Raw genomic sequence first — 20975 nt, 5'->3', positions numbered from 1 at the left:
TTTTTTTTTTTTTTTTTTTTTTTTTTTGTTTTGTTTTGTTTTGTTTTGTTTTGTTTTGTTTTGTTTTCCTTGGAAGATACCAAAACAGGCCGCAGCATTTGGTCTATTTCCTCAGTCTGTGTTGTTATGCCAATAAGCTTGAGTAATGAGAAGGGATTCAAACCCAATCTAGAATTGTTCAGGTGTTCAGAACTGGGATGATCAAAGATAAAAAAGGATATGAATTTAGGTGAGTAACTATTTAACATTATAAAAAAATAATAATAGAAAGAAAAGGACTTCTAAATTGCAGACAAAAGTTCATGTAATCATGAGTTTTCAGTGCTACTTTTCTTTAGATTAGCTGGGAAAAGAGGAATGTGATACAGAAATCAATATTTTTCTCAAGTTGATAAGAATGTAGTTTACACTGACAAGGTTTTCAAGGCTCGGTTTAATGGTCTCTCTTTGACCTCACAAAACCCTTGATATGTGCATACAAGTAACTTTGGCAGCTGGTGCCAGTGACCAGGCCCAGCCCAGGTGTACTTGAGTGCACATTTTTGAAAGTAGGCACATAAAACTACAATCATATCTCTGAACCTTAATTGCCTCATAGAAAATAAACACTCCTAGTTATGTGATCTCCCCCATTGCCAGGATAATACAAATCAAGAAGATCTGTGATAAGACCCTGCTTTTAATGCAAGAAGGTTGTATTTCTCCTTAAGTCCCTCTGAGTCTTTGACTTGACTGGTGGGAGAGAGGCAACTAAATTAAATTGAATTTGAGCAGTAAGAAAATTAAGGGGCCTCCTAAGACCTCTGTTAGGATCAGGGTTTGAAAAGCTTTGAGATTAAGATGCTAAAATCTTCACTCAGACTGCCAGGGTGGGCTGGGGCTGCTCAGTCCTATCCGTACCCTGAGAGATGTTGAGCTAATGCCTTGAATTCTGGGATGAGTTCCTGAAGTTGAGCCTCCTGCATTTTCATTTGAGTGAAGCCAAATGTAAGCACTGTGTCAAGACCGTGCACTTCTGTCCTGCTAGTGGGACATTACGCTGTGTAACAGTGTATACATTTCAATATTAATTTCTGCGGTACTTATCTGAAGAAGTACTTATCGTTATCCCAGACAGCTGAGACATGGGAAAGGTTGCATTACTGAAGTGGTACCAAGAAGAAAGCTGTAATCCATGCCTAGGTATTGTGAAAGATCTCGTTCACCTACACCAAAGTGCCAGCACTTACTGTGGTTTTATCCACTTCATAGGAGTTGCCATTTACAAATGTTCAGAACTGGTTAGACCTCTTTTCCACCTCTACATGAGACATTGGGATTGTTTTAATAATCTAAAAGTTAAAAAAAAAGACATTGCTTTTGGGAAGACCATTTGCTTTTAGCAATCAATAAGTCTCCCGCTCCAAACCTGAGAATCACTGTTTGCTGTGGGAAGCCCAGTTCTTATGGCCACGTGGGATGTGCCATGGGACTCTAGTCTCCAGTGCCAAGGTGGTAGGTGGCCCTCCACTCTTTCAGCATTCATCTGTGTGCCATAGATCCTTTTGCCCACGGCTTCAGGACTGTGCTGCCCAGCCAAGTGGGAGGAGAGCAGTGAAGGTGACCAGTCCTCTGTGAGAGGGGATGGGGGTGGTGGTGGGAGGAGGAGAGGTGAGGGGTGGGGAGTTCCCAAGCAAAAAGCCTTTTCTCATTCAGTACACAAAAGTGAAACATGGTGAAAGATTAAGAACAAAAGAAACAAAACAATCTGTCCTTTGCTTGCATACCTTCTCAAGGAGGTCAATACTATAGTTGCTGAGAGTTTTTATCAGATTCCTCGTAAGCAGGAAATTACCTTTTTAAATGCACATTTGTTAATAGGTAATATTATGTGGTTGTGGCCTTTGAGAGAACTTATACTGTGCCTACAGTTCAAATAAGGGCAGTAATGTAGAATTAAATGTTGGTTAACGTAATATGCAGAGGGCATAAGTTTCAAATGCAGAAGCAGGCACCTGCTGTTACTGAAAAAATGAATATTGAAATGTGCTGTCCTGCAGGTACTACCTTGCTTTGAGAGTTATTTTCAGAGATTAACTTCTAGTTATAACCAGAGATCAGTTTGCATATTCACAGTCATTGGATGCACATACCCATGTACAGGAGTATTCAAGCCTAACTTCTAAAGATGACATAACTTTTTAAATATAATCTGAATCACAAGATATTTAGAATATAGAAAAAAAAAAAGGAGAAAAAATCTTACCTGCTAGAGATGCTACAGCCAACTCTTCCTTATAAATAATATATGTATATAACTTTACAATGAGAAAACTCTTTCAATATGTGCTTTCTAATGATTTCTTTGTGCCTTTTTGTTTGCTACTTGGAAATTCTGTGAACCTTCTTATGGCGTGACATTGCTTTCCCTGCGGGTGCATGTGAGATGTACAATATTTCTAGCGACTGCCTTTCTGTGGCTGTCAGCAGGCACCTGGCCAGAAAGCCTTTATTTATCAAATGTGAACAACTGGAGAAATTTTGTTTGCAAGACTGATGGGACCTGCCACAATTTACTGAGAACAATAACAATGCTTTGCCCCTACTCAATAGATCTACCTTGAAGCTCCCTGACATTAATAAAAGACTAGATCAACCTCTCTCACCTCCCTCTCTTTTTCCAGCTACAGGTATAAGGTTTGGAAAGTGAGGCAAGTATATGAGGCATTATTTGCTGTAATTTGCTTTAAGAGTTGTAGATGAACAGGGGAGAAGATAAATTGTCCTGCTGTTAATGTGTGTAAAAGTAAAAAGTTAAAATATAGTGAAAGACTTACTCATTAGCCAAATATTATTGCATTATGTTTTCTTTTCTGGAAGGAAAGTATTAGAAACCCAGCTGTTCATTTGAATTTAAAAAGTTTGGAAGATAATACAGTAATGGAATATTTAATCTGAAAACAATATTGAGGAGAACTTTTTTTCAGTGTGAGAATGGAAATTGGGAGTAAAACACTAAAAAGATCTTTTTTCCAAAATAGGTAGAGTCAATGTTATTTCAGCAAATTTACTGACAGTTTACGAAGCTCTAGGAGCAGAAATAGGATTCTAGCTGGTGCTCAGCTAAGTCCAGACTGACAGCTGTTTTAGGAGTTCTTTATCTTGATGAGTTTAGGAAATTTCTCTTTCCTCTTCATTTAGCCATGTGGGGCTAAAAGTGTTAAATAAAAAAAAAAGGGCTGGGAAAAGAACAAATGCATTTTTTGCAGAGTTTATTTATAAAGACTTTATAGTTTTGTTATTCATTGGGAAACTATGAGTTTCTTGCTAGTTCACTGGCTGCTTACTTCCCTTTGATCCTTCTGGATTGGCTGTGGTTAGATGCACAATTTTTTTCTCTGTAAGGCAAAGGTATACCCAACAACTGTGAAATTTTTCCTTTTTGGTTTAAAGGGAGCCTATGAAAGCTTCATGTCTATTTTGTGTACATTTTCTCCTACAATACCTCTAGTATTCAAGTGAATAAATGGAATTTAAGGCTTATTTATTTATTTATTTATTTATTTATTTATTTTAAGGGTGAGTTTACCTCTGGTTTGACTAAATATGTGATACAGATGTGAAAATGCAGGATGCCCATTGCCTTGAAATATCTGCATTATTTAAAGCATCTTTTGACAAATGTCAGATGCCTTTGTGTTGTCATAAAGAAACTTGACACCAGCTGAAAAAAGTGTTTTACTATAAGTGTTTGGAGCTGAACCCAAGGTTCTTGAGCTTTGGGTTTTTACTTGGAAAATAGTGATATTTCATCTTTTGTCTTGCATAGAGACAACTCTGTTGTTAACAAAACCTATACCTTTGCTCTTTATTTTATGTACTACCATTGCAGTGGCATGTATATAGGACCTATGAGTGCTAAAATTTATACCTTAAATCAGCTAGAAACAACTGATATGGAGTACAAAGGCTCCTATTAGCTAGGACAAGTCACATGAGTAAAGGATGCAGAGGTTTTCTGTGTGTAGCATGAGCTGTCTGTTGTGTCCTGGGAGAGCTGGATACACTGCTATAGGTTCATAATTTCTGATTTAAAACTGATTTTTTTTGAGAAAATGCAACTTCTTCTGCTGTCATATCAGAACTGCAAAGATTGGGGCATATAAAGAGGTACCTTTGGAAATCTTAGTGGGAAGGATGTTACCCGTCAGTGTGTCAGCCTTGAGAGCTTCTTGGCTTCCATACCAGTCGCCCTTGGGCTGAAATAGGAAAATTGGATCTTCAGACCAAATCCAAGTCTCCAACTACCTGGTGGGATGTGGAAAACTGCTGACAGACTGATATATGTGAGGAAATAAAAGTGCTGTCTAATTGTCATGTGATTTCATTTGTAAGTTTGGAAGTGTAGAAGTCCTGAATTCAGCCAGGCATGTTTTTTTTTTTAACTTATGTCACAAGAAAGAACAAGATCAAGGAGGATAGATATGAAGCACATCTATTAGAAATGAATTACTAAAACACTTCAGACTTGTGATTTAATTTAACCTCAGTCTTCTAAGAAAGGGAGATGTAGCTGTCCCCTTGCAAGTATAAGGTACATTAAGGCCAATGTTTTCAGAGGTGACTGTTGATTGCCTCAGTATTTTAGTGCCCAGTAGAGAGATTTTGATTGCTTATAATTTAGCATGTCCTAGGCTGGATAATTACAAACCAGTGCACAGCAATAGTCTCTTCTGAAACATTTACGTAGCCTTGAAACAATATTGAGACAGGTTGGGAATGAGAATACAGATTTTGTAGGTCCCAGTCACTGTCTTGAACAAGTTTATTGCTGTTAAATCTTAAGTGTGTGTATACATGCATTACAAGAATGTATTACTAGCTGGGATTTTTCATTTGTACGTGATATTCATATATAAGTTATTGACATTTTCTGTTCACTAGACCTGGTGGGATAGAGGTGTGTATAAATATGATAAATTAATATGAATAATTCATCTATTTAAGCTGAAGTTTCAAAACTGCATCTATTTTTGTTGTGATTTTAAACTGCATTCAGTGATTGTGGAAGCAAATTTTCATTTTTAATATTGATTTTCATTCTGTGATACTTTTGTTTCAACTAGTGCCCTCTTATTTACAAATATAAACATTCTTTTTCTCTTGTGAGGGAATTTGTCATGTCCTGGTTATGTACATTCAAGACCAGTCTTGCTAGCATTTTCACTTCATATGAAGAGGGTTAATTATGAACTAGACTATGGATCTCAAATACATCAGCAAGCTAAGTAGCTGGTGACTGCTGCAATCAGTTAACCGCAAGGAAATGAAACAGGACTTATTTACATTTAGAGTGATGCCTGAGTTCTTAATCACCTCAAAGCATTTAAAAATTAACTTTACTACCAACAGCTCAAGAGGCATAATGAACCCCAGGAGGGAGTTTTCTTCTCTTTCATTTTCATTGAAGCTGTCTATTCATTTACATCAGACTACATTCACTCTGGTCTGTTTGCCTGCTAAAACCTCAAAAGTTTCCTTATTTCATTTTCTTAAATAACTTGTGGTTCATTTGTTATGCTTCATCATAAATTAGTATTAAAACTGTGGAAGAACTCTTGGTAACTACTTGAGTACAAGCAGTCACAAATTCTTTAAGGACAAATATAAGCAAACAGTATTTTGTTATAATATTGTAGATGCATATTATCTATGTATAAAAAGGCAACAAAATACTTTTAATTATCACCTTCATGCTTTCTGCACTTTTACACTTGCAGAAGCACATTTTATGATTTTATACATGGACATGCTCACACTCCAGGAAGACAGCTATAGTATAATCAAATAAGCAGCTAATAGCCAGTAATGACATTTAACAATTGGCAATTTAGAAGATGGAAGCAAAGATATTGAAACTACTACAAATTCTCCAAGCTTTTCGCCATAACTTTGTTTTATCTTGACTCTTATTTGCCCTGAATCCCCTAATAGGAGCAATCCTTTCATAATATACTCAGCCAACCCATTATTTCTATATACTTTTTTTTCCATTGCTACAGATATGAAGCACTAACGCCTCCAAAAGTGGTCTGTTCCCTTGGGAAAGGTCTCAGCTATGAGGGGAAAAAATCTTGCCTTTGGAAGTTTCCCTTTAAGGTTTGAACTATTTTCGTGGGCTATTTACAGCTGAAGTGGAGGTGATATTTTGAGAGACAACAGTAATGAAGAGTAACTCAGCAATCCAGCAAAACTAAATAGGTGAAGCTTAGTGAAGAACTTTTTTTCTTTCTTTCTTTCTTTCTATCAGCTATTTAGTGGGCAAATTGAATTTAAGTGTTTATATACCTATTAAGATAAGCAGAAGTGTTAGTAGTACAGATTATTTCCTTTTATTTTTAAATATATATAAGAGTTAACATGGCAGTTGTAGTAAACATTAAATACATAGTTACAGTAAATATATATGTTTGCTTAATAAAGCTATGCACACATTTCTTTTACTATGTTCCCCGCTCCCAGCTCCTTTAATGAAATATTAGTTACAGATCTAATAAACTTATAAATTAATCCATTGTGACAGCCTTTGTCACCTGTATTTTTACAATGCAATTAGTATATGCCACCGTAATCTCCATTCCCTAGTTGTTTAGGCCTTTTATGGAACAGGGTCATGAAACCATAACATGCAGTCTGGGGGACATTTGAAGCAGGGTGGCTGTCAGAGGGGGTAGCCCTGCTCTGGCAGCCTCCCTCTTCCTTGTGCTGGTCATTCCAGCTCTGTACCCTCTGAATGTCTGGTGAGTGGGATTGCAGAGCTGATACTTTGGGAAAAAAAAGCAGAGGTAGCACTTGCACAGCCTGAGCTGGGCATGAGGGCCAAGGAGGGGAAGAAGGTAGGGCCTGTTCTTGATGTTGATTATGTCACCTTAATACATGTCAGACTGTGGCCTTGCTGGATGAAAATATAGTATAGTTTGCAATTGAGGGGAAACATTCTCTTTTAGGTAAAATACACATTTGTAAGGAAAGATTATTTATGAAACAACTAAAGTTCAGTCTTGTAAATCTTTTTCCTCAGTTGTAAAGGTAAAAATTCCTCTAACAAAATCTCTTTATCATTTTACTGAGATGATAAATACTCAGATTGGGAGATGGATGGATTTTTCTTTGTGCTGTCCTGTGTCCTGGGGAAAGAGAGGACTGCTTGGAGCTGTCACCCCATGGGAGGCTGGCACAATATCTACCTGCTTTTCTGGTGATGCTTGAGGGATTGTTTCCTTTTTTTTTTTTTTTTTTTTTTTTTTTTTTTTTTTTTTTTTAGCCTGAGGTTACATAGCTAATATTACTCTTTTTCTGTGTAGGAAATTGAATATGACATGTGGTGAGACTGGGGTCTAATATTGCTTCAGCTCTCTGTTTTGTAGAAGAGTGTAGAAGTTCCTTATAATGGTTTAAAACAAAAGGGTACTGTTGTGTATAACAGTGCTATAATATCAAATCTATAAAATGATTCTCAGGCAACTTACTCAGGATGGACCTTGTTGTCTATTGGATTTGATATTCTCTCAAAATTAATAGGTATTTACATGCTGAATTTTCCTAAACTCCAGGGTTTCTGTAAACAGCTTATTTATACTACAATGAGATGCAACTTATCATTAAAAAATCATTTACAACGGAGTGAAACCATTTTATTTCTCATCTATTTTCTTAACCTGTTTCTAACTTACCACCTTTTCATTTTTTTTTTTTTTTTTACATAATACTGTATGTATTTCCCATGCTATGAGCCTTGACCAATTGTAGAAATATCTAAAATTATGTTTGTTTATATATATATGTTTTTATTTCACAGTTTCAATGCATTTTGCTATAGATAGCTGTGCATCAAATCTGACAGCACTGAAGGAGTGAGCAGGGTTCTATCCTGCATTTAATGTTGTGTGAGCAGCCTACTTGCCACTACCCCCAAAAGGAGCACTGCTCACCTCTGCTATCAGTTTCTGGATAAAAGCTCGGAGGAGAGAATTTCTCACCTTTCATATTCTTCAGCTGTTTGTTTTCATCACTTTTTCTTCAGAGTGTTTATTTATTTACTTATTTATTTATTTCCTTAGTAGAAAGCCTCTCTCTCTGGAGTTTATCTCAATTTTTCTCTGTAAGGTCATTTATATTTTCACCTTGATGTTAATTTGCTGAGGAACAGCAGATCTGTTTGCCAGTTCAGCCAAATTCTTCCTAAACGTTTACCCTGTAAAAGGTTTTGATGCAAAACAATACATTTGAAAAGGTTTTCTTGGTATCATTTCATAGAGGTTAGTTTTTCTGGCTGGGATTACTTGTAGCCTGGGGTGCCTGAATCCCTTCTGATTTAGTTTCATGTATGAATGTCTGCAGGGCTTCTACCAAGCAGTAGACGATTACTTTAGTGGTCTTTATTTAAGCCAAACACTTTTAAAGTAGTTTTATTGTTTTGACTATTTGTGAAATTGGTTTTGAAGGATTTATAATATACAATAAAACACTATACTCATTCAAAACATGAAATTATTCAGTAAAACTTTTATTTTTAAACATATACTTTCATTGGTATTTACATGTTATTTGACTTGACCAGCTGTGGAGATCATGAGACCATGTTCTACTTATTTGAGGACATTGCTGTGGAAAATGTTTGGTGTATTTTTGTGTATAATTAATGTGAGATAACAAATTGTGAGGAAAGAATTATCAGTGTGTAAACAGAATTTTTTTGGATCCAGGTACTCCTCAGGCACTGTCAGCAGAAATTGAGCTGAAACTCGAATTCCTGAGTTTTGTCTGCTATTGCAGACTTTGTGTCCTGCTTTACATTGTTTGTACTGAAGGAGCTAGAATAAGGCTTCTTGGCAGCTGACTCCTTTGGGAATCCCTGCTAAAATGAAATGTATATTTCATAAGGCCATCCCGGGGAGCAAAATTTTAAGTAAACATACATTTTAAATGTATGCTTAAATGTATGCTCCCCAGTAGCAGTCATCTACTGGGAAACTGTATAGAGCTTTATTTTAGGATGTATGTGCTCATCTCACAGTGTAGAGAATTACAAACACAATCCACAAATGGAGGAACATACTAGTTAATGCTTAATATCCCTCTAAACACAGCCTTGCAAGCTAAATTACTAAACTCTATAGAAAGGATATTCTCTGCATAAGGTGTCAAAGCTCTACCAGCACCAGAGAGTATTTTATTGAAATGTAAACCCTATAATGGATCTGGTTGGTTTTTTCTTGAGAGCACTTTTTGATGGGAGTTACACAGAGTTACTTGAAGGCAACAGTATATTGGGAATATTTGGGGATATTGATATGTATTTTTGTAGCACAGTTCCTGTAGTCATAATTCAACTGATCAAGGTTAGTTTACTTAAGGTTTGCTGGAGACTAGACACAATGGATGTGTTCAATCTCTTGTGACTTTAGATAACTATGGGGTAGGTGTCTACACCTAAGCTGGTATATTCCAGGCTGTCCTTCTTGTTGGTGGGAGAAGTGGATTCCTTGGGAATATATTCAGATGATAGTTTATTTTAGATTTCTGCTTAGGATGAGGTGTCAACTTGTCTATGTTGTCTATATACATACTCCCTGTTGTCTACATTGACTATGCACAGAGTCTAGGATGCCCAGTTCAGACACAGATGTCTGTTTCCAGATGAAGTCATGGGAATCATAACAATGCTGACTATCAAGACATTTATTTTCCTTTATGAAAAAAAAATAAATCTGCAGTTATATCTTTAACATTAGTGATTTGATAGAATTCAGTTTGTATTTACATGTTTATGTGGAAAGATAGGACCTGCATGATAAACAAAGAAATTGTGATGAATTATTCTTTTTTTTTTTTTTTTTTGTCTTTATTCACTTTTATAATTCAAGAGAGCCATAATAAAGGCATTTATATATATGTATATATAAGTATTTGGAAAAAAATGTTTGAAACGTATGTGAACAGAGTGGTTTCTTTGTTGCTTTTTTACACTCCAATTCAAGTGGGCTGCATGATACCTTTTCTGAACTGATTGCATCAGTCTAAAAGAATAGATTGTTGAATACACCAAGGAACAGAAGTAAAATAAAGAGAAAAGTGTCTTCAGATCTGGACCCTTCATCCTTTTAAATCCTCTTGCATTTTCAGAAAGCACACAGATCTTACCTCTTCTCTATAAAAAAATAGCCACATTAAAATTAGCAGCTCTCAAAGACAATGTAGAGGATGATGGCAAAGATTTTAAGATAGACAGTACAGCACATCCCGTACTCAAAAGTACATTTAAAACTGTTCAGCAAGTCACACTGTGGGGTAGTTTGATTCTTTGTTAAAATGAATAAGGAATTGTACCTGTTCTATACATATAAGTGGACTCTATCATTGACAACAAGAGGCCTCCTTCAAGGCATTTATGGTATCAAATGTATTAATTCCCTTGTCCTTGCCTTGCACTGCTTGGTGAGTAGGAATTAGATGCAATCAAGAGTGAGCTCTGATGGGGCTTATTTTAGTCTCCCTTTCACCTAGGAAGAGTTTGTGAGAAAGGGTTCCTCTGCCATGTGCCAGGTGCATGCTACATGCTTACACCACTGCCTTCTCTGTGCAGCAGGTACAGCAGGTCCTCATGCAATTTGGTGAGGGACTGAAAACAAAGGGGGAGTTGGAGGAAAAACATGGAAAAGATAAAGGTTTTACAGTGTCTCAGTCTTACAAGTTTTTCTTATCCTGTGTTCTGTACTTAGGTTACTTATATCAATTCAGAAAATGACATCAATATCCAGGAAAGAATCAATCCCAATTGCAACAAGTCAATATAAAACTAGAAGATTCAGTAAAAAAACAGATGTCACTTTTATTTTTCTTTCCTGTGGCAGGAGAAAGGAGTCAGTATTTAAAGTATGTGCAAATGCAAAAAATATCAGTACATTCAGTATGATTAGAATTCAGCCCCACTTCTCAGTGTGATGTTGGACAGGCCATTCAGCTTTGAGCAGGCAAACTTGTCATAGAAACTGCAAAGGTAGAAGACAACTGATAGTACAGGGCTGACTGAGCACAAGGAATAAGAGAAACTTTTTTTCTTGGATTATTACTATTTTCCTGACATTTAGTTTCTTTTTCTCCCCCTAGCCTCCTATTAAAAAAAAATAAATATTTTGCAAATTTTCAACTGCAGATTAATGGAATATTCAGGTGGACAATGGATGAATGTCAATAGAAAAAGTCATTCTTGCTTATACTCTACAATCAGGTTTTACAACTCTTTTTTGTATTTGTGTTTGTTGCACTTGTATAATAATGTAATAAAGAGTTGTGAAGGGTAGCTCTAGTTAAGCATAGATACATTAATTCTGACCACTACATGTAGTGTAAAATTCATGTTGAACTCGAGGTATACAATGCATTTTCAGTATACCAATCTATTTCATTTTTCTCTCATATGGGAACTAAATTTAGCATTTTTAACAATAAAGAATCCATGTAGGTCACCAGATGTTAGATCTCCCTTCTTCCCTTTTACCGTCTTTTATTTCTGAGCAACATCACAGTAACATGAGACCATGATAGCTTTTACGAAACATACTTTAGTGAAGAAAAACAGAGAGTATGAAATTTCTGATCAGTCCTCTGAGGGGCTGTTTTTGCATTGATAGTGTATTACAAATTATAGACTACATAATAAACTAACAAAGGCATGTCTGCTTACTTCCAACTGATGGTGTCAAACAAAATTTCCAGTGGTAGTACTTTGAATTGTTAATTGTACTGAAAATGTGCTGAAATTCTTGACCTAAATATTTATTCGGTTATTGGTTCTATAGTGCTCTACATTGATACCCTGCAATCTGTCCGTGTAACCAAGTGTAAACATGGTTATTCACATGCTTCCAGAGACAGTGGCAGTGCCCAGGAGTGAGAAGTATCAGACCCTGCAACTTGGGGGTTTATCTCTTTCTGTGTCTCATTTTCCCTCTGCATATCAAACATTACCTGAAGTGTAGTAGAAGGCTGGAAGAATGACACTTGCTAATTTGAATTTCAGAACACACCTAAACGACATTCTGATCTTCAGGTAAGTGTCTGTGAGCCACACTTGGCTTTGACACTTGTTAAAACTTAATCACATACCTTTTTGGTGCCAAGCTACTGTACACAGACCAAAGAGTGGCATATGTGTGTGCATGTGCATGTGTTTAGGGGGTGGGGTTGGGAAGGGAATATTTTATTTGTTTGTACAGAAGATGTGAAGGGAAAACATCACTGGAAAATATGAGATCAGCTTATGAAAAAGGAGGAAAGATTTATTGGGAACTGAAAACCTGAAACTACAGGTGTCTTGATGCAGTTCTATATGAGGTCTCAAGAAGGAAACATCTGGGAACATGTAATTTACTAATTTAGATCAGGCATTATTTTTATGTATTCACTCTTTTCCTTCTCCCCTAAGACTGCTTTTTAAAAATACCCTCAAGCATGTTGCTGGCTATATCAAAGTCCTTAAGCAGTAACTGTCAACTACAAAGGGGAAGGAAAACAAATAGTGTATTCTAAATGTCAATAGCAACTAAACAGGTTCTCTTTGTGAAGATCTGGTTATCTCTGAAGTAGTTTGGAATCCAAACCTGTACTTTGAAATGTGATTTTAACCACATAATGGGTACATATGTTGACCAGTGACTCTATTGTTTTAGATGCCTCATCATAACTGTTAGCATGAAGACTGCAAAATATTTCCTGTGCTGTTACCTATGATAAAATAAGCAAGTTCATTTTAGTCAGGGCTGGATTTCTTTTGGAGGTGTTTGAGCCTTTGAGTTTTGTCAGCCTGAACACTTATGGGAGATTTGTTTTGCATGGTCTTGCTCAAATACTGTGTATGTCAAAAGAAGGTGCCAAAAGGGTTATGGTGGGATAAACACCTATGTTGGTTCTGATGTAAGATCATCTGACTGTCTGTTTTAGATATCAGATTGAGACACAGTCTGGTCAACCAAAATTTAGAAGTCTGAGTTCCTCATAGAGTCGGTGGAAAGGGGTGAACACCTCTGAACACCACTTGTGCAAATTGTCAGGTGGGAGGTTATGAGTATATACCATTGTGTTTGCCTGCAGTCTAAATATATCTGATGAACGGTACTTCTATCAGTTTCATTGTGTTTACTAATAGCAATCCCAACTGGCATATTTTACATACATGGCTTAAAGCAAAAAATTGAAAGAATTCCCAGGATTAGTGGCATGGATACTTCACAGGATACAGGGCAGATTCGCAGTTAGTACTGCGTGTGTGATTGATGAAGGGGGTAAAAAAGACCGTTATATGCTGTGTGATGCAGCTACTGAGAATGGTGAACAGAGCAGAAGTGTGTGATCCCTTAAACATACTTTACATCAAATAATTAAATTCGTCAGTCCTTCTGCACTCCACCTAATCTCTGGAACAGGATGATCTTGTGTGAACTCTTAACAGTCTTGAGGTATGCATAGCAACCTTGTTTAGGATGTTCAGATTAAACCAAGAAGTGTGCAGAAGCAGATAGTTTGTGCTCCATGAGCTTGGAGGACAGTACAGGAAAATGTGATATATAAGAAAAGCCTTTCTAAAGTGCACTAAATGTGTTTCAATGTGGAGTATGTAAAGATGTCACCCCCAGTAATCTATAGCATGGAGAAACACATCTGTCAGATCTGCCACACAAAGCTGAGTGGCTGCTGAGCCTGTGGTGAGTGCTGGCAGAGGGAGGTAGTGATATCTGCAGCCGAGATGGGAGCTAGAGTGAACATCTGAATGACACCAAGGGGATAGTTTGCTAAAGAGTGGAGTTTTGGCTGTTTTTCTCTAAGGCCAGCACCAAGACTTCTTGGTTTCTCTGTTACTAGTCTCTGACTTCCCTGACACAGCACTGCTTTAGTAGTAGGGAGGAGCAAGGAAGCTTTGCCAGCAGAGCAATCCGGGAGTTGTGCTTGAGGCCAATTACTCTGACAGCCTTCAGGAAGGCTTGTTTACCAGAATAGCTTTCTTCTGCCATTTCCCACCTCAGAATGGAGCGTGATCCTTTTCACGTGTGCTGTGCACTATTTATAGCTGAGCAGCAAGAAACGCTCACAGCAGAAGTGATATAGTTGCATTCAATGCAATGCAAAATTTCTCACCAAACTCAGACTTAATAAACACAATCTGAGATATACATTTTGTGAACAAACATGATTAAGAATGTTGATAAACTCACACGAACTCTTAACATGTTAATAAAGTGAAGAAACATTTCTTAACAAGTATAATAATGGGGTCAGGAAGGACGTTCCTGAATCACTGTTTTACATACTGTGGACACATTGCTTTGCCTCTTTGTGCTCAGTGAAGACCGGATGAGTACTTCACCTTCATGAAAGCACTGTATAAAGCTAGATTCAGGTCAGGAAGTTCTGGAGATGAGAACGTCACCTGCACCACGTGATGTTAGTATCTTTTCATAATAATAAGTGCATTCTTAATGTTTTTGAAGAGGCAAATTGTTAACTATTTTCCAATCCATCAATGCATACATAGCATTTTATGGCATTCCTAAAAAGGCAGTCTTCTTCTCAGTGCAAAAAATGGTCCTTAAGGAAATTATGGCTTAAATGTTGCTTGTTGCTGGAGGAAGGCTGTGCTTGTGAAACACAAGCTGGTAATGGATGGTGCAGACCTACTTGAATGGAGTTTTTAAAAGTTGTAATGACACCCCTGCAACCTTTTGGATACATCCTGTGCCCAAGTAAGGGAGAATACAGGCTGGTCTTAGATCCATGGATCATCAACCACATCGTATTGTAATCCACACATCAAAATTGAGGCCAAGATTGTAGGAAGCCAGGTTAGACCTTCTCCTTGCTTCTTCCCACCTATCTGGCATTTCTTTCTCCCCTGTGGTACACAGTGCCTGTATGCCCAGTGGGGCAACATGTTGAGAAGGACTATGAAAGGAAAGGGGGAGAGGGAGGCCTAGTGCCTTGCTCACAGTGCACCATGTAAGTGCTAGCTGCAGCTTTGCCCTGAAGGATCTTATTCTTGGTGACAAGCAGCTATTTCTGCGGGATGTTGTAACTGGTTTATGAATGGGGTGACTGAGATGGCTGGTAAGATAGCTGGGCATCAAAGTGCATTATAGCATTGTCAAGGCTTAATGCCCTGACTGACCACTCTCCCAGGTCTTGCAGTCCCCTTTGAGACACTCTAGAAACTGCCTGTGAAGAGAAGTTATGTTCCTGAGTACATCTCCAAGGCATGCCCTGCAGCCACAGGGGCTGTGTCACTGCTGCTCCAGGGACCCTCATGGTAGACCTGGGCCTGCACTCACCATCAGGTTTGCAGGCACTCAGTGTCTGGGCTGTCAGTGGTGCCATCTCTGCAGTTTATCCAGCAATGGGTTACTGTGCCAATGAACTTCTCCATACCACCTTATCCTTCCTCTGTGTGCAGTTTATTTGCAAGTTCAGGCACTGACAGGACCTGGGAACCAGTGTGGAGGGCTCATAGCCCTGGGGCCTACATCCAGCCATGATCCTGGTTTCTTCCCCTCCTCTGCAACCTTTTTTTCAATGGGTCTCATTGGGCACATTAATAATATAGAAAAATAAGAGGAGCCTGAGTGATAGAAGATACTGCATAACAAAATCTGTGGCTCAGGTTCATGTTTGTTCATACCCCCAGGAGGTACAGCCTGGATATGCTTGGATGATGGTCCACCTGAGCAGTGTATACACATTCCCACCGCCTCCTACCCCATACCCCCGTTCTATTTTTATCTCAATGGTAGTATACAAAATTCAAACCAAATCCAGCTCTGGATGTCCTTAAGTTGCTTAGAGCTTTAAATACAGCAGACTAAAATTTCCTGGGCTGAACAAGGCACTTGGAATCTGAAACCAAGCCCAAGTTTTCCACATGGAGTCAGGACCTAGTTAGAAAAAATAACATATTATTTATAGTAGGAAATGGGTACTTGACTAAAAGGGTGCGGTGTATTTTTGCAAAGGCTTCAGACTGAAAATCGAGCAGGTTGGTTGTATGGTCAAGTCAGGTTCCATTTCAGCAGAGAGGCTCCAGGTGTGTGTTTCCAAGGCAGAAGGCATGTGTTTGTTAAATCCATCTTCCTGTTTGAGATAAATCACACTCAGTGTTTGAAGGTCTGCCATATAGTATGCGTATAGGATTTGAATGCAATATTATTCATGAATGGATAAAGTAGAAAGTAATTGTAAGAGAATATATTGAAGGAATGGAAATGGCATTCAGGATGGCAAGGAAGACAAGGCAGTACAGGGGCAGCCTAACGAAGTGACAGACCCAGAGGCAGCTCCAAAGCTCCAACACAATTTTTCCTGGACCTTGTCATCTTAGCTGCCTTGGCATGTGGTCCAGTAACTGGGAACAGAGAATAATGATCAGAGAAGCACTAGGTTGTGGTTTGTACTGCTTACCAAAAGGTCTCTCTCTCTTGTCACAAAGTATGTATATTTGTTTTCAAAAATAACTTAAAAACCTTTCTCAGATGCTATTTTTTATGACAGTGATTTTGGAGAAATCCTGTCAATGAGGTAAAGCAACTTTCTAAAATATTTCTCATTATGCTAGGTGATATGAGGAGAAATATGAGGAGAATATATTATGAGGAGATGTTATTAGGAAACAGTCCTTAATAGCTCATTTATCTTAGAAGAGACATATATGGATAGATTTGTTCAAAGGCAAGTACAGGTACCCATAGTGACAAGTGTGATCTTGTGAAGTCTTCTGGTATAAATCTACTAATGTGAATGAGATTGTGTGAATGACTGTTGAGTTTTTTGAGCACATGGCAACAGGGACAGGTAAAATATAAGCTGCTTTTAACAGTAGGTATACCTTGCTATTTTGCATTTTTTTCGAGAATAGGAAAAGTGTTTTGTGGAAAAAAAGGTCTTTCAGTTGAAGTTCTGGGCAACCTCAAAACGTTGTCTTCCAACTGTTCTTGGATTAGATCATCCTGCCATCTCTATGTGCAGAATTTCAATTGGTCTTGATAGTACTTCTCCACAAAGATGGAGAAGTCTAACAGCATGCTTTTGCTGTTACAGTACTGTCAAGAGCTGGCAATGAAGGACATCACAGGCTTAATTAAGCATCTCTATCTTATTTGTCTCACAAACATTGGGATAAGAAGTGACAAAGCTTTGGAGACGACAACAAAGTAGAGAATGTTTGGAGATATGTGAGTGAGGCCACAGACCACTGTGACTCTTAATGGCCCAAGATCTAATTTTCATTATTTCAGCTCTCTGAGAAACTTGGAGGTGTATCATATCCAGATCGCTGAAAGTATTTGCCTTCATATGTTAGGCTGATACATATATTAAGGCCATAAACATGCTGATATAATGTAAATATGAAGAACATTACATAGAAAATAACCTTCCAAAAAATTCAGAGTGGGAAAGAAATTGAAAAAAAAATGACATTCATGAAATAATGGATATGCCAGAGCTAAGAGCTGCAGGATACAGGAATTTATTTTATTTATTTTTTAATGAGAAGAAACAGAAAAGTGTTGAGCATGCAGTAACCTTAGAAGACAATGCAACATAAACTACTCACACAGGCTTTCACATTTGGTGGGTGTATTTAATAATTAAACTCTGAACTTTTTTTTTTTTTTTTTCATTTTTTTTTAACAATGAAATATCTGGACAGAAGGTAGAGGTCTACTGTGAGAGATCTGTGAATAGTGTATGTATATTCAGTTTCCATTCCTCTGCTGTATTCACTAGCACTATTTAAAGGAATTTTGAATCCCTGTACGTGGCAATCATTTTACTTTCAGTTGTTATGCCTGATTCACATTATAATGCCCTTAATAGAGATACATGTTTAGCACCACTGTCTATGCAATAAAGCAAAGGTAGAAAGTTACATATTGGTTGATAATAACACATTCAGTGTGTAATATTTATGAGATACACTAAATCCAATGAAGGATCAGTATAGAAAACCAATCTTCACAGTTGTGTGGTTAACTCCTCCTTGAAATTTCTGACAAACGGGAAACTCTCCATAGGTCTGTTACTCATTGCTTAGTTGGCCTTATACACTGAAAGATTTCTCTCACCTTTAACTTCATTCTTCCTTATATATATATATGTAGATGTAGATCTTAGATGTAGAGCTTAGGGATATGGTTTAGTGGGGACTGTTAGTATTAGGTCAGAGGTTGGACTTGATGATCTTGAGGTCTCTTCCAACCTAGAAATTCTGTGATTCTGTGATTCTGTGATATATATAGAGAGAGAGGTTGTGGGAAAAAAAATCATTATCTTTTTTCACAAAAAATATTTCTAAACATTTGAAAACTGTTATCAAATACTTCTTAGTCCTCCCTCTTGGATTAAGCAAGCTCAGGTCCTGCAAAATCTCATGCTAGATCATCCTTTTTGAAAGATCACTCTCATTACATTTCTTGGAACTTTCTCCAGATGGTTGATGTATTCCTTGATGTGCAATAACCTGCAGTGGTCACAGAGCTCCATGTGAGGATTTACCAACTCTGAGAAGAGTGGAAGAAATATTTTGTGAGTTTTACATACAACATGTTCATTTTCTCTAACCCATCATTATTGCTTCTTATGAAAGGATATGATTATATTGTTTGCTTGTGATCAGTTCCAACTATTATATTCTTTTCTACACTGTGCTTGTCTTGGCACTTATTCCTCAGTTTGTGCCTGTGTAGATTTTTTTTTTTTTTTTTTTTTTTTTTTTGGTGTATGTGTGCACACGCATGTGAACCCATTTGTTTAGTTGACTTTAGATTTCTCCTGTTAACTAAGACCAATTCAGATGTGCATTCTGTGCTCCATAGGGTTTGGAGCTTTTTTAGCTTAATGTCATTTTCAAAAGCAAAAAACATGTGAATTTATCTACCAGTTCATTAATGAATATTATGCAAACAGAGTCTTGCAGAACTTGACCTAATACATCTTTGCTCATTTGAAAATTAATCATTGATAACTTCTCTTTGAATAGGGTTTCCAGTTCCAAGTAACTGTCCAGCTACCTCAAATCTACTTGTCTATGGGAATGTCCTGTGAGATGTGAAAAGCCAAAATCTGGATGCATGACAGTATTTATTCTCCTCTATTCTTACAACTTGTTATCTGTCATGGAGAGAAATAAGTTTGTCCTGACATGATTTATTTATGAAAAAATCATGTTGGCTCTTACTCACATCCTGGTTATAGTCCAGATTCTTACAAATAGATCTTTTTATTTATTCTGATATTTTTCTAGTGATTTGAAGTTAGGCTCTGTTCTCTTTTTCTGAGCTTTAAAAAAATAAGTAAATGTTTGCCTTTTCTAGTCTTCTGGAATCTGTATTCCTCAAGTTCCTAAACAAAATTGCTGATGTCTCTGAAACTGTTTTCTGTGTTCTCAGTGCTGAATTACATCAGGTCTAGCCAATCTGAACTCTACTATATAATCTGTGTAGATTCTACCATTATTCCTTCCTTTTACTAGCCTGATTTTCACCTATTTATGATTTTATTGGGATTGGCTATGACATGAAAACTGCCCTTTTAAGCAAAGTTTGAAGCAAATAACTAAATAAATAAAGCATTGAACATGCTTTCAAGTTATAGTAGTTATTAGTGTAATCATGATAGCCTAAGAGTGTAAAAGAGGACTGTTCCTGAAGGCTTAGCTATTTTTTTCACTATTAAATTAGACAGTCTAATAAAAGGTATTTCTCTCCACAAATCTTGCCTCAAACTGAATACTTTAATTTGCTTGCAATTAACTATATTTTGTTGTTAACTATCACCTTCTTCAATTTTTCTCTTGTTAATGATATACTTGAAAGTGATTTGTAACGACGTTTTATTTATTTATGTTTCCTCCAGGTGGAGGTGGCTGGTGTGGTACAGATGTTGGTGGCTACAAGCAGTGCAAGTTTTGCTCCTTGTCTGAAGCTAGGGGTGAAGATTTCAAGAAGTGTTTGCTGTTAAAAAAAGTTCTTGAAGGAATGTAAATGAGACACGAAGACTGATATACTTAAAGGAGAAATATTAAAATAAAAACCATCAGGTTCAATCTATTTACCTTAGTTTCTCTGTAAAATCATACTGAAATAATACAGAAAAGTACTGCTAATTTCCGGAAATTGCTCTTAAGAAACTTATTGATTTGCTGTTTTTCTTATGTCAAGTGAGAAGAAGGACTAATAAAAAAAAGTCTCAACATCCTAATGGCAACAAATATAGTAGATGTGTAAAATTTGAGGTGGCTATCCAGGTGAATCTGATTGTTCTTTTGCCTGTATGTCTATAGAAATATGAATTTGCTGATCTCATTATAAAAAAACAGTCATCAAATTAATCCTTTGATAGCAATATATAATGAAATTCTCTGTGTAAAAATTAAAATACGTTTGGCTAAAATCTCCACATGTACAGAGTTACAGAGGATATCATAACTGAATGAAGAGAATAGCATGTAGAGTCATCATATGCTTTGAGCATCTGTCATGCTTCATTGTTGAAGTGGCAGTGTTCAACTGTAAGACCTGTATTTCAAAGATGTCACTTTATTACACACTTGTTTCCCCAAGGGTAACCGGACATTTAAGTACCTTGGGCTAGTTTCAAACACCCCTTCATTATCATCAGGGCTAATTCTAAATACTCATTCATACTGCTGTAACCTCAACAGCTGAAAACAAATTGTAAAAGAGATGATCCTGCATGTCTGTGCATATGAATATGGAATTTTAAATATATACACAAACATGTAATATCTAAAATTTCTCTTAAAAGTAGTAAAATATTCCAAAAATAGTGATCAGAATGCAAAATATATGTCAACCATTATCATCATTTATGAATTCTTGGAAACTTGCTATCAGTGATCTATTTACCTTGCTACCTGTTCTTTGTGCTGGGAC

At 36.9% G+C, this 20975-nt stretch overlaps 1 long non-coding RNA gene across 4 annotated transcripts in view; it reads left to right on the top strand.

Annotated features, from left to right (window-relative positions):
• Positions 1–11946: 11946 nt before the first annotated feature.
• LOC118162265 overlaps positions 11947–20975 on the top strand; it is a 55886-nt gene continuing 46857 nt past the window's right edge. For 3 of the 4 annotated variants that reach the window (XR_004748365.1, XR_004748366.1, XR_004748364.1), the window contains exons 1-3: positions 11947–12091; positions 12982–13054; positions 18511–18606. This is a non-coding gene — a long non-coding RNA (uncharacterized LOC118162265). Of the gene's footprint in view, positions 12092–12981; positions 13055–18510; positions 18607–19935; positions 20222–20975 lie in introns of those variants that run through there. The other variant, XR_004748363.1, reaches the window with a different exon arrangement.

The sequence above is a fragment of the Oxyura jamaicensis genome, chromosome 2 (genome assembly GCF_011077185.1).
Source record: "Oxyura jamaicensis isolate SHBP4307 breed ruddy duck chromosome 2, BPBGC_Ojam_1.0, whole genome shotgun sequence".
Lineage (NCBI taxonomy): Eukaryota > Metazoa > Chordata > Aves > Anseriformes > Anatidae > Oxyura > Oxyura jamaicensis.
This window is presented reverse-complemented; position numbering and strand designations above follow the sequence as displayed.